The 11720-nt window shown below is 38.3% G+C and overlaps 1 non-coding gene across 1 annotated transcript; it reads right to left on the bottom strand.

The window, feature by feature from the left end:
* Window positions 1-378: 378 nt before the first annotated feature.
* On the bottom strand, window positions 379-485 carry LOC132648424 (U6 spliceosomal RNA). Its single transcript, XR_009586826.1, has one exon. It is a non-coding gene; the product is annotated as a U6 spliceosomal RNA (small nuclear RNA).
* Window positions 486-11720: the final 11235 nt, after the last annotated feature.

Raw genomic sequence — 11720 nt, 5'->3', positions numbered from 1 at the left:
GACTTTGTCAAATGCTTTTTCGGCATCTAAGGAGATGATCATGTGGTTTTTCTCCTTCAGTTTGTTTATGTAGTGGATTACATTGATGGATTTCCGTATGTTGAACCACCCTTGCATGCCTGGGATGAAGCCTACTTGGTCATAGTGGATAATATCTTTGATGTGTTCTTGGATTCGGTTTGCAAGTATTTTATTGAGTATTTTTGCGTCAATGTTCATAAGAGAGATAGGCCTGAAGTTCTCTTTTTTTGTTGGGTCTTTGTGTGGTTTAGGTATTAAGGTGACTGTGGCTTCATAGAATGCGTTTTGTAGTGTTCCTTCTGTTTCTATTTTGTGGAATAGCTTGAGGAGAATTGGAGTTAGCACTTCTTTGAAGGTAAAAATATGGGACGCTTCACGAATTTGCTTGTCATCCTTGCGCAGGGGCCATGCTAATCTTCTCTGTATCGTTCCAACTTTAGTATATGTGCTGCCGAAGCGAGCACTCGTTTGTTTATTTCTAATTAGAAAGCTAGTTGAACACTTTCATGTTGTATGTCTTAATTTTCATTTGAGAAAAAAAAATGGTTTCACTATATCATTGCCATGTACATGTATATATTTACACTTTTCTTATATCCGTACTCTCCCACCCTCCCACTCCACATGCATTGACAGACTCTTATTCTTACTTACAAGTAGTCACCTCCTTTGATTTAATTCCATATAAATTCCATTACTCCCTCCCCTCTTTAGACCTTTTCTGTTGCTCTCACAATGCCTTTTCTATATTGTGTGTTTGTGTATTTGTAATCTTAAATCTAGATTTTGCAAAAAGAAATATGATATTTGTCTGTTGAGTCTAACTTATTTTATTTAACATAATGCTCTCCAATTCTATCAATTTGCCTTCAAACATCAAGACTTCAGTTTTTACACTAGAATAAAATTCCAATATGAATATGTACCATCATCTCTAACTTCGTCTTTCTGTTGATTGGCATCTATACTGGCTCCATAAATTGGCTAATATGAGTAACACAACAATGACATGAATGTGCAATTATCTGTGTTGTGCTAACTTAGATCCCTTGGGAATATATTAGGAGTGGAATACGTAGATCATACTGAAGTTCCCCTTTTAAATTTCAGGAACCTACGCATTAATATTCACAGGGGCTTTAGCTGTTTTTCCTCCCACTGGCAGTGCCAGGAGTCAGCTTTCCCCATATCCCACCCAGCACTAGTTTCTTGCTATATTCAAGATGAGCATTCTAACTCAGGTGAAGAGGAATCGCCAGGAAATTTTAATTTGCAATCTCTGATGGCTGCGGAGGTTGAATAATTTTCAAATATGTGTCAGTTATTCACATAGATCCTTTGTAGATCCTCTGAATTTCATTGGAATCTGTTGTAAAAGTTAGTGTTTTATCTCTAGTTATTTTAAATTCAGTTCTCTTTATTTTGGTTTCAGTTGCAGAGTTTGTCAGTCTTCCCCCTGCCCCCAACAAATCTTTGATTCCATGTATTGCTTTTTCTGTCTCTATTTTATCCATTTCTTTCTCAATCTTTATTATTTATCCATCTACAGCTTTAAATTTTTTTTTCTGTTATGTGTCTAAGATCCTAAAGTACACCATTAGATTATTTACTTGAGATCTTGGATTTGTTGCTGTTGTTGTTTGAAAAAGAACCTCATCCCATGCTAACTTATTCAACTACTGAACATTTTGTTGCTGATTTAAAGTCATTTATGTTTAAGTTTATGTTGGGGAGATATTTAATAACTTCTATAATTTTGTTGCTTTGTGTAATGTTATTTGATGTTAATGTTATTTAATGTTAATGTTCGGGGGAGATGTAATCAAGTGACTACTCATTGCATATAGGGAACTGATAACAAATAAAAGTACAAGTATCAAAATTAAAAAAAAAAGTACAAGTATCACCACAGTCCAATTTGACAAACCAATGTTTTACAGGACCAAGAGTGAGTGTTTACCTACAGGAACTGAAATGCTTCAAAGACAGATGGAACATCGCAGCCCACCCCAGCAGAGACGATAGTTCATTAAAAAAAAAAAAAAAAAAAAAAAAAAAAAACAGAGCAAACTGTATGAGCTTCTGGCAGCTTAGCAGGCTGGACAGCGTTCTGTCCAGGTGCTTCAGTTTGTCTTCTAAACATCTTCTGGGCATTGTGACCGTTCTCCGCTTGTTCCACTCAGATTGCCTGCCTGATCTTCAGTTTTTCCATGGGCCTCAGCCATTCTAAGACTTTTTCAAGGTAGCTCAGATTATCTCAGACTGTCTCTTAGTAGTCCTTACTGATCATCTCATTGTTCTTAGACATTCTAGGCAAAGTTAGTGTTTCCTTTATTGATGTTTGAGTTGAGTTTTCCTCACTCTCCTTAGTCCTTAAAGACTTCAGCCTGGCCTGTATATGGATGTGTTTATTAGTGTCTATTATTTGATTAACCAAGCACTCATTTTTTTTTTACATTTTTAATTTTATTTTAAAACCCAATTTCTTGCTGAATTTTTTTTTTCCATGTCACTGGCCTTTTCATGCACACTGCTGATTTCCTCATCCATTTGGACAACTCTCTTCCTCATGTTTGTGATTTTTATCTCCAGGCCATGTATTAATTGCCTTGCTTCATTCGTGTTCTTTTTTGTGGGGGTCATTGATAACATCTACTTGCAAATGTGAACTCTTCCTCAGACATTTAGCCAAGTATCCTCAAATGTATGGCTTAGGATCTTTTAGAGGTATTGTGCTGTGTGGTTTTATAGCTTCCTTTTGTTGCTGATTTACAGTTCACATGTTTGTTGAGTTAGAGATCTCTCCATAATTTATTTGATGATCATCTTAGTGAGCATGCTACTCCTGAGAGCTCAGATTCCAAGACCTTCAAGAGGAGAAAACACAAACTTCACAAAGAGTTTACAATATCAAACAAACAATGCAAGATATAGAAATACATTTAAAACCGATTAAAGCTAACAACAGCACTGATAACAAAACAGAAAATATTTTTAAAATGTACAGTAAGCCAAGAATTGTTCATTTTATGTCTTTCTTTTTTTCTCCATGAGGCCTTCATGCAGTCTTCTTGTTTTTTGTACGGTTGATATGTTATTTTTTGATCCGTAAGTATTGCCAGTCTCTTTTCATTCTGTGAATTGCTTTTACTCTTAGCAATGACTGGACATTACATACATAAAAAATTTCCCATTCCCAGTGTATTACTTTTCTCATTGCTATGATCAAATACTTGACAAAGTGATACTCTAGGGAAGATTTATTTTAGAATGTGGCTTAAAGGGGAATACAATCTACAGTGGAGGAGAAGGGATGTGGAAGTGGCTGATAGCAGTGATAACTAGAGCTTGAGGAGTGATCATGGTCTATTATATGCCAGCGTCTCAAGAAGCTCAGAAAGATTGTGGTGGAAATCAGAGCTGAGTGTTAACCCCCCAAACCACTCCTTTAGAAATCTACTTTGTGCAGATAGTCCCTAGCTTCTAAAAATTCTACAACCTTCCCCAAATATCACAATTTCATACTACTTAAGTGTTCACATCCATGAGCTTATAGGAGATATCTCACATTCAAACCACAACTAAAAAGAATGGAGAGACCAGTAGCCCATTTTGTTCCCATAATAAGGGTATAGTTTAGGAAGAAAGAAGAAGTCCATAATTAAAGTTACCGATTGGCCCTAGATCATCTTTGAGGTACTGAGGCAATAACAAGAGAGCTCCTGATCTGCTGTAAGTTCTCACTGTAGGCATGTCACTGATAAAGAAACAGATAGTGCTTAGAGGAAATGCAGCACAAAAGAATGTGGTTTTTTTTTTTCTCAAATTTTTAATGAAAATTTGGGCAATAGAGTAGCATACAATTCAAAATATTTGTGGGCACAAGAAAGCAGACACTATCATTAACTTTTTGACAAATGCTGGTTTTCTTTCTTTCTTTTTTATTTATTACAACTTATTCACTTTGTGTCTCAGCTATAGCCCCCTGCCTTATCCCCTCCCAATCCCACCATCCCTCCCTCTTCTCCTCCCATGCTCCTCCCGCCAGTCCACTGACAGGGGAGGTGGAACCAAAAAGGCCCAAGGGTCTTTTCTGAGACTGATACTCTACCCAAGAACCATGCATGCAGATAACTTAGAACCCCTGCACAGATGTAGCCCATGGCAGCTTAGTTTCCAAGTGAGGGCCCTAGTAAGGGGAACAGGGGCTGTCTCTGACAGAAGAACGTGTTTTAAAGGAGATGCTCTGATATCCTAGTGAAGCCCTCAAACTGCGAATAAGTGTCATTAGTGCTTTATTTAGTGTCAGTTTTCGCTCACAATTGTGTAGGCTTAGATTTTCCACCAAATCTACTTTTTTTTTTTTTTCCAAATCTACTTTATTTGTGGTTCTTAAACACCTCTACCTTCCTTCCAACCTTAGACCTTAGATAGAAGATTAGTAAGGAAAAGGGCTGTAGACCTCTTTTGTCGACTTCCTGCTGATTGGGGTTGATGGGTCTTTAGGGGATTACCAAACTTGGTCTTCAGGATGCCAGCAATGCAGTCCAAAGGCCAACACCAAGAAGCAACACTCATCAGCACAAGAAAGCAAAAGCCTCAACACTCACTTGGATTGCCCTGAGAAGTTCTCTGGAAATTTCTTTCTTTTTTTTTTTTTTGGTCAGATCTTGTCCATTCAAGCGTCTTAAAAATCACATTGCCTCATGCTAAACATATCTAGCAATACTTCTAAGATGAATGCACAGAGTAACAGTTACAGTATTCCTTGTTGGAACAGCAAGTTGGTCAAAGATTTTGATCCCAGTTAATTATCAAGGAGTTTTAAAGTTCTTAGCAAGCACATGTCCTCAAGCATGTAGCTTGGGGAGAGGTCACAGTACAGTCCAGACAAGAGGACATCGTCTTAGGAAATCTTGGTTGGTGTCCTGTTGATGGGTCTTAGAAAGGGCAAGTACACACTGAGAAGACATGATAGATTACAGAAAACACCGCTGTGAAGAAAGCAGAGGAAGAAAGTCAGCTTTTACCAGTAAGGGCAGTTGAAGCAAGCCACTGTGTCTCTGGTGGGAAAGTAAGTAAGTGGTCCATGAGAAGCAGAGTTAATAGTGGACATTTCCTCAACAACAATTGTGCATCCTCCCCTGTATTGATGTTAGCAGGGAAAGGAGAGGCCAAAGAATGTACGTCAGTGTACTTTAGATGTATAGATTTCTGGGGCTGGAAATCTAGATAGTTCAATGGTTAAGAGTGTGCTGCTCTTGAAGATCTGATTTTGGTTCCCAGAACCCACATTAACTGGCCCACAACCACCTCCAAGGCCTTTAAAGACAATGCACTTGTGCACAAATCCACATATATAAACATAATTAAAATTGAATCTTTAAAAAAGTATGCCTTTGCTTATAACACTTAATACCAGCTGGTGTGGTGGATGCCTGTAATCCCAGCACTCTGGGAGGCAGAGGCAGGTCACTGTGAGTTCGAGGCCAGCCTTGTCTACAAAGCAAGTCTAGGACAGCCAGGGTTAAACAAAGAAACCCTGTCTCAAAAAAGAAACAAACAAACAAGCAATACTTAACACCAATGAGCCTCTACTCTAAATGCTTCGTGCAGCTTCCTACCTTCTGATGTCCTGTGACCTGATCCAGTATGTTTTGCTATATCACCTTCCATCTTCCTGGATGAGCCTTGAAAAGTATAGGCACATGCCCTTTCCAAATACTAGTAGCTCTTCTCAGATGCTTGTTTATCCTATGGCATTGTTACCAGCTGACTTACCATATAATTTATATTTATATATGTATTCTGTGTCACACATACAGTCCTGCCACACATGAGACCATCAGACCCACAAGGACCAGAGGGGTTTTTTTTATTATTACATTTCCATCATTTTAGATGATTATATTTTTCACCTAGAGCAAATCCTAGAATATAGAAAATATTCAATTGAATATTTAGTGTGACACACTGCTGTTAAATGCAACCACAAACAGGTACTGTGGACCACAGTGGTGTGCTTAAAAAGGGCTTATCACTGTTTGAGGTATCAGTTAGGTTTTCTGGATTTTTTCAGACTGACTTGTGAAGGATGAGAAGCTTCTCTACTCAATAGATAAGAGGTGGATAGAAGAGGAAGTAAAGGGTTGAGCCCAGATTGGGTGAGAAAGACCTGAACACAAGATCTACTGAGACATTATGTTAGAAAGAAAGGACCACCCAAGGGGCCGTGATGAGGGCTTTAATGAAATATTAAAGTGGTTCTGATTAAAAAACAAAAACAAAAACAAACAAACAAAACAAGACAGTTGGATCTCAGGCTTTATGAACAGCCAGAAACTCACAAGATACTAGAACATATCAAGGAACAGTGGACTCTCAAGCACTTTGGTTCACCAACTCACTCATTTCAGCCACCCTTGCCACTCTGAAAACTACTGAGGACCCCAAAGTGCTTCCACTTACAGAGTGTCTATTAGTCTACATTTGAAATTATAATTGGGAAATTTGAAGCATATGTAATTCTTTTAAAAAATAATAGGCCAGCTGAGTGTGATGGTGCATGCCTGTGTCCCTAGCTAGTTATGAAGCTGAGGATAATTTAGAAAGACCACGTCTTAAATAACTGACTAAATAAAATAAATTAAATAACAAGGTTAAGGCTGTACCTCAGCTGCACTTACCTACTATCTGAAAGAACCTGAATTCAACCTTCATTACCACAAAAATCAATAAAAATAACCACAAGAATTTCCCCATTAGCGCCAAACATTTTAAAGTTCAAATATTATTTTATATTTTTTGCCAGTCATCTTCATAACTGGGTTTTAAAACATGGGTAGACTTTAATGGCTGCTTTTGCAACCAGTGTGCTGGAACATCATGTGTCAGACAGTATCTTGGAACTCCCGCTGTTAACTCATTAAAAGAGAAAGAAAGCATTAATACTTGCAGCATTACCTTTGTATCCTTTACCTACATAGACTATGCTCCAAGGTATACAATATGTCTCTAAAACCTCACATGGTGCCAAACCCTTACAGTTTATTCCAAGGCGTACATACCAATGGTAAACTTAAATTATAAAGTAGTCTTGGTAAAAGACTAACAATTACTAAAAAATAAAATAGGACTTTTTAAAAGACTTAGTTATTATTTATACGGCATTCTGCCTGCATGTGTGCTTGAGCACCAGAAGAGAGCACCAGATCTCACTATAGATGGTTATGAGTCACGATGTGGTTGCTGGGAATGGAACTCGGGACCTTTGGAAGAACAGCCCTGTTCTTAACCTGTGAGCCATCTCTCCAGCCCTTGTTTTTACTTTTTGAGACGGCTGTCACTCTATAGCCTCAGCTATCCTTGTATTTGTGAAAATTGATGTACCTTAGCTGTTCGGCTTGTGGGACTGCAGGCCTAGGCCACACTGGTGATTCTTTATGAAGTCTGCAGTGTTTGAATGAAGAAAGGCCTAGCTATGTGAGCCAAGATGTCTTATACGTAATTTACCATCATTCCTCAAGCATGGAAAAATACTCTGAGAAGCTACATTGATTTTTAAATCACTAGCTGAGACCTGGAACTGTGCAGAGAATAACTTCAGCTAAAGCAACTTAGTGCTTCTCTTTTAAAAGCATACAGATTTTTTTTTTAAATTGGTCCAAAGTTTCCACTTTGTGTTCATGCCTCTGAAGTTTTAAATTAGGGCCATTATTACCCATTAGTTTGTATAATGAAAGCTATTTTGTATCATTTCTATCACTGAGTGAACAAAATTTAAATTGCTGTAGGATTTAGACTTCTGAAATGGTATGGTGTTTTCAGCTCCATAGTAATCAGGTGTCAGAACAGGTCACTTCAACTCAGAATGATTAATGTTTTGTGAGAGATAGGTGAGAAATTGCTAGGCTAATCAAGGGAAAATTAACCAGCAGTCAAGGTGCGTTTTAATTAATTACAATGCTTGCTCACTAAGGAGAGGCCTTTGAGAAAGTAATCAAAGGAACGACATATAGAGAGTGTTTATTCTCTTAAGATGATTTTTTGAGTGGAAATGTCTCCATTGGTCTTCAGATATCAAGATAGTCTTGAGATGTATTTCTGTAAATTTTCTAATTACTAATCCTTATGTTTTGTGGAAATCCCCCAAAACCATCCAACAAAGAACAACTGAAGACTAGATCCGCTCTTGGTGTGTTGCAGAGGCTTCAAACTGGCAGACAGGTGGGAGAGCTTCAGGTGGAAAGCATGGAAGGCCTCACGTGGGAGCTGGGACAGCCTGGTGGCCAGGGAGCTGGAGTGTGATGGCCAGAAATGAGTGCCCTGTGTAACTGCGGATGGCTCTGTCTGTTACTCTGATCAACTTAAAGGATGTGAGAGAAAGTACCGAACTAGCCTTCCCTTCTGCATTTCCGGATGCTACCTCTGAACCAGCTAAGCACTGACATTTGACATGCAGTTGCTGGAGTGAGATAGGGACAAAACATACCCTGTTCTAAAACAAATTCTACCATGCATCCCTCTCACACTCACTCCCACCCTTCTAATAACACATCAGTTTATTGGAAGTTACAATATTCTGCACTGGAATAAGCACTTAAGCATCATCTTGTTAAATCCGCTGAATAGCTCTAAGGTAAGGCATGATGGTTCTCACTTTACAAATGGGGAATTTGCTTCAGAGTTAGCTGTCTTGTCTGAGTTATGTGAACCAGGAAAACTTACTTTTTATGCCAAGGCAAAAACACTTTCCCCTTGACATGTTATGAACAGAGCAGAAGAAATCCTTTTATTTGTCCAGGGGGAAAATGCCAGTTACACCATGTAAAAGAAAAAAAAATGTAAAAAAAAAAAAAAAAAAAAAAAAAAAAAAAAAGGACCCATATGGAGGTGGACTCAAAAAGCAACAAAAGTTAGAGAGTGGGCTTAAGGAAACGCAACCTCCAAGTTCAGCCACATCCAGCAACATTTAACAAGGATGTAGTGAGCAGCACTTCACTATGGTGAGAGCAGATAGGGACTATCTTATTCACTGAGTAAGGAAGTCAACATTATCCGGTGTTGTGGGAAATGAGTATAACATCCTTTTAAGATATGCTGAGAGAAAATGTTTCTCTGGGGTGTTTCTGGCCCAAAAGCAGAAGAAAACAAAGCTGTAAATACATCTGAATATAAACTGGGGAAACAAGCTCAAGCTGGAGGAGTCACTCAGAAAATGGCTTGATTTTCTTTAAATAGTCTGAGGAAAAGTCCTACATGAAAGAGAATAAAGAGGCAGGGAATCTAGAGATGAGAATGTCCCCAGTGGTGAATGTTCGAGGAACAGAAACTCTAAGGACCTTGCCTGAACATTGCTCTTCAAGTATTATATTATCACACTGAGCTTCATAAATATTGACAAGTATATATCTCCTTCTATTTATGTGGGGGGATTATACTCTTAAGAAATATTAAATAAAGTTGTTGGGGCAAAGGGATGTGATACATACAACTTACTTCCAATAGTTCAAGGATCAAGGAAAACTAAATAGAGAGGAGGCCTAAATATAAGAAACCACCTCTATGAAGGTATCGATATTTCAGGAAATCTGGGATACATTTTCTATTGTTGTAATTTTATGTCAGTAAAAAATAACTTGTTAGAAGACTCTAGGAGTTAGTATTTAAACAGCCCTGAATTTTTAGTGTGCATTATTGTTGCCATGCAATTAATAAGTGACAGGGCCATCTCTATTTGGCCCTGGAGCCTGTCTTTGTCCCCACTTCTTCACTCCATCTTTCAGACTTTTAAAAATCCAGTGAGATAATTGATGGGAAGGCTTATATGAAGTATGAAATGTCAAGCCTTGTGAGTGATGGTGAACTTCTAAGTGAGCTCAGCTTGTTCTGCAAAAGGTGACCTTCATCCAGAACACTGAGTTGTTGAAGCTCAGAAAGCAGCACTCAGACTTCAAGGTCAGAAGCAAATCACATTTTCCACTTTTCAGCCCCATCTGCTATCCTTGGAGCTGCAGAAGGGTCTTGTCTCTTTCTTTCTGATGTTTCTTCATGCCTATCTGGTGATGACTCCACAATTCCGTTGGTGGCTATCTTTATCAAGGCAAGAGCTGACTGGATGCTGGCAAGCTTAAAGGCCACCAATTGTATCTTTGTGCCATCTATCCAACGACTGGTATTGCAGATGGCATCTGACTTACATCTGCAAAAAAAAAAAAAATGTTCTTCCTATATCAAACACAGAAGGGAAGGCGGGCAAGGGGCCTCAGGTGGCCCAGGACCTTGGTTCCTACATATACCTAAATACAATCTCTAAGTATGTTTCTTCATAATGATATGTTTCTGTTTGCTTAATATTTCTAAGGGTTTCAATTTTATTTTTGAAATTAAAATATGATTACATGATTTTCCCCTTTCCTATCTTTCCTTCTAACCTTTCCATGTACCCACTCCCTTTTTCTCTTTCTCAGATTAATGGTCTCTATCTCTTTGTTAGTGTGCACTCTCTTTCTCTCTCTCTCTGTCGATCTGTCTCTCTCACACACACATGTGCACACACTCAAATCCACATGTTTGTGTATGCGTGTGTATAATAACAATGTGTGTATATTCCTAAATATATAAATACAACCTACTCAGTTCATATAATGCTGCTTTCATATATATATATATATGAAACTATATATATATATAGTTTCAGGACTGACCATTTGTTATTGGATAAACAATTTGGGGGTTCTTCCTTGGGGAAAACAGTGTCTTCTGCTCTCAGCATTCCATAGTTGCCTGTCAGACTTTGTCTAAGATTGAGGCTCCATAAGATTTTGTTGTTCTTGTTCAAGTCTTGGATAGGTAGCCCAGTGTTGGTGAGACTTGATGGGTGTAGCAGCTCTAATATTTCTGGGAGAGATAATTTCACAGCAAACTTCTTGCAGTTCTGGCTCTCACAAGCTTTCTGCCCTCCTCTTAAATGATTGCCAAGTCTTAGGTATAGGAGTTGTGCTGTGGTTGTGCCAGTTGGTGCTGTGTACATGATCTTTTTACACCATGTATCCAAAAGACTGCTTGGGTAGTTCACTGGTGCTCTATTCACAACAGCCAGGAAATACAAACAGCATGGAGATGGATGGTTAAAACATGGTTACACTGGTACAACAGAACATTGTTCAGTTGTTAAGAAAAATGAAGTTGTGGAGTCACAGGCAAATGGATGGCGCTCACAAAGTCATCCTGAGTGAGATAACACAGTCCCAGAAGGCAAATGTTGCATGCATTTTCTTGTTTGTGGATGTCAGCTTTAAATATTTAAATATGTATCCTTCATTTGGATTATTTACAGGGGTCAGAAAATTATTAAAGGTTCCTGAGATTTGGGAAAATGGAAAAAATATATTGATACAAGTTAGCATAAAAGAATAGGAAGGGTTAAAGTTGGTGGGGGAATGGGGTGATAGTATAAAGGAGGGACTATGGGAAAGGATAATTAACTCTACTGACCCCATTAAAAAATACTACTGCAAAGTCTTCCTGTAATTTAAGCATACACATATGTAAAAAGAGTTTAAATGTAGTTATCCTAAAAATGGGGCCACAGCGCCATACTAGACAACACCAACTAATAAGTAAAAAGTGCAGCACCAGGAATGGGTTCCTCTTTAGGTTTTCCTGGCCAGTAAGGTTGAATAGACCCTTAATATTAC

The sequence above is a fragment of the Meriones unguiculatus genome, chromosome 16 (assembly GCF_030254825.1).
Source record: "Meriones unguiculatus strain TT.TT164.6M chromosome 16, Bangor_MerUng_6.1, whole genome shotgun sequence".
In the NCBI taxonomy this organism is placed as follows: Eukaryota; Metazoa; Chordata; class Mammalia; order Rodentia; family Muridae; genus Meriones; species Meriones unguiculatus.
The sequence above is the reverse complement of the archived record's forward strand: the minus strand, read 5'-3'. Positions and strand labels throughout refer to the sequence as shown.